Source organism: Manis javanica, chromosome 10 (assembly GCF_040802235.1).
Source record: "Manis javanica isolate MJ-LG chromosome 10, MJ_LKY, whole genome shotgun sequence".
NCBI classification, from domain to species: domain Eukaryota; kingdom Metazoa; phylum Chordata; class Mammalia; order Pholidota; family Manidae; genus Manis; species Manis javanica.
The window spans coordinates 89,264,453-89,266,733 of NC_133165.1; the positions used below are offsets into that span (position 1 = coordinate 89,264,453).

The 2,281-nt window shown below is 45.1% G+C and overlaps 1 pseudogene; it reads left to right on the forward strand.

Moving 5' to 3' along the window:
- The first annotated feature begins 277 nt into the window (after positions 1–277).
- Positions 278–1,205, forward strand: LOC140843799 (olfactory receptor 8S1-like; annotated as a pseudogene).
- The last annotated feature ends 1,076 nt before the right edge of the window (positions 1,206–2,281 follow it).

Sequence of the window (2,281 nt, forward strand, 5' to 3'; positions counted from 1 at the left end):
CTACATGAATGTATAGGTGAGTCAGATGAATTTATTTTCCCAGTTACATTCCTGTATAAAAGGAATGGGAATCCATAAGCATGTGAAGACTGTAATCCAAGATAGCAACTGACAAACCATAATAAAACATCTTCCTCAGATTCAGTGAGAGTGACTTGGAGTGTCTCAGCACAGCCTTCAGACAGGGCGGGGGATGTGTGAGAAGAGGGGTGATGCACTGAAGGAGACAGGTGACCTCATCCTGTTTGTATCTGATTCCAGGGAAGCATCCTCATGAATGGCCTTGAGGAACCACACCACCAACCCTGAGTTCATTCTCACGGGGCTGTCTGACGACCCCCACGTCCAGCCCCTGCTCTTTGTGCTGTTCCTGGGGATTTACCTCCTGACCCTGATGGGGAACCTGACGCTGCTGCTGCTGATCAGGGCCTATTCCCACCTCCACACACCCATGTACTTCTTCCTGAGCAATCCGTCATTCCTGGACCTCTGCTTCTCCTCTGTCACTGTGCCAAAGCTGCTGAAGGACCTGCTGTCAGAGAAGAAAACCATCTCAGTGGAGGGCTGCCTGGCTCAGGTCTTCTTTGTGTTTCTCACTGCTGGAAATGAAGCCTGCCTGCTCTCAGTGATGGCCTATGACCGCTATGCCGCCATCTGCCACCCTCTGCTCTACGGCCAGGTGATGAGCAACCAGCTCTCTGTGAGGCTGGTGTGGGGCTCCTGGAGCCTGGCCTCTCTCAATGCACTTGTCATAGTGTTCTTGGGTGTTGACCTCAACTTCTGTGATGCCCACACCACCCAACACTACACCTGTGAGCTGCCCTCCCTCTTTCCTCTGTCTTGCTCTGATGTATCTATGAATGTCCTTCTCTACTGTACTACTTGGGCTTGGAAACTTCCTCCCAATCTTCTTTTCCTATGCCCGTATAATACGCAACACCCTGAGCATGAGCTCCACCACAGGCAGGAGCAAGGCCTTCTCCACCTGCTCCTCCCACCTCATGGCAGTGACTCTGTTCTTTGGTTCGTGTTTGATCCGCTACCTCATGCCTCCGTCTGGTTCCTCCCTGGATTTGCTCTCTTCTCTGCAGTACAGTGTGATCACACCCATGCTGAATCCCCTCATCTACTGCCTGAAGAACAAGGAGGTAAAGACAGCTGTGAGAAGATCATTGGAGAAATATTTGCAATACCTTAGGTGGTGAACTAAGATGCATTTCCTCAATAAAATTCCAAGATTAAATTTCCTCTTATGTTCACTCCCCCTCCCACTCCATAGTGTCAAGTAGGGTGCACGAAAGATCCCGGGCTTCCCTGAGCACCCCAGTCTTTGGTCTTGCTTCTATAAATGTCGAGGTATTTATTTTAGACCTCCATTCTGTTGATTGGAAAAGAATGTGGAGACATTCTTCAGTAAGTACATTGATGAGACAACAAAAAAATCATGGTGAAAAGGTGAGATACACAGATGATCTCATTTCTCAAAAACATAGAATAAAATTCACAAAAATGTCTACCTGACCACTTTAATAATAAAAGCTTCAGAAAGTCCGCCTGTATTTCATCAAAAATGTTTAACATTAATCAATATTCAGCCACATGCTTCATGATAAAATCAGATTGGAGGAATTGCAGTTCGAGTAAATAGCCACAGACAAATACCGTTACCCAAGTTACTTAACAGAACTACATAATTTCTCCCCAATACAGTAAGATGAGGGTGAGATATGAAATTTAAATTTTGGTTGTGGAAAGAAAAATCTACTGTCGACTGAAATCAGCACAACTCTTATATGTAAGAAACACAGAGTTTATTCGTAGTCTTACTGAGGGTTACGGTCAGTGAACTTACCTGGGAGGAGTTTTGGCGAAATTCTCCAAAGCCCCTTCATTTGGAAAATCTTAATACTTTCCTAGACCAGAGGATACATGCTGAAAAGAGGTTACATTTATCAATACATCAAGCAGTGTGGCTTGGACACATCTAGTTAGTGTCCTAAAAGATCATGCCACACCCATTCCAAAGCTATCTGTTTGAGGATGCAACGATAAAGGTACCATTAGGTGGGTGTCCTCATCTTCCTTTGGGGATGGAGCGGACACATATGACAGATTATTTTATCAATGCTGATTAGAAAATTCCTGACTGACTACATTTTGGGAGGAGGTTGAAACTGCTATTAGGTTATTTGTTAGGTCAAGGAAGCCAAAGAAATGCAGGAGTCCAGACTGATGACAGCAAGATTTAATAGAAGACTTCACTACAGATGTAGTGAAGGGC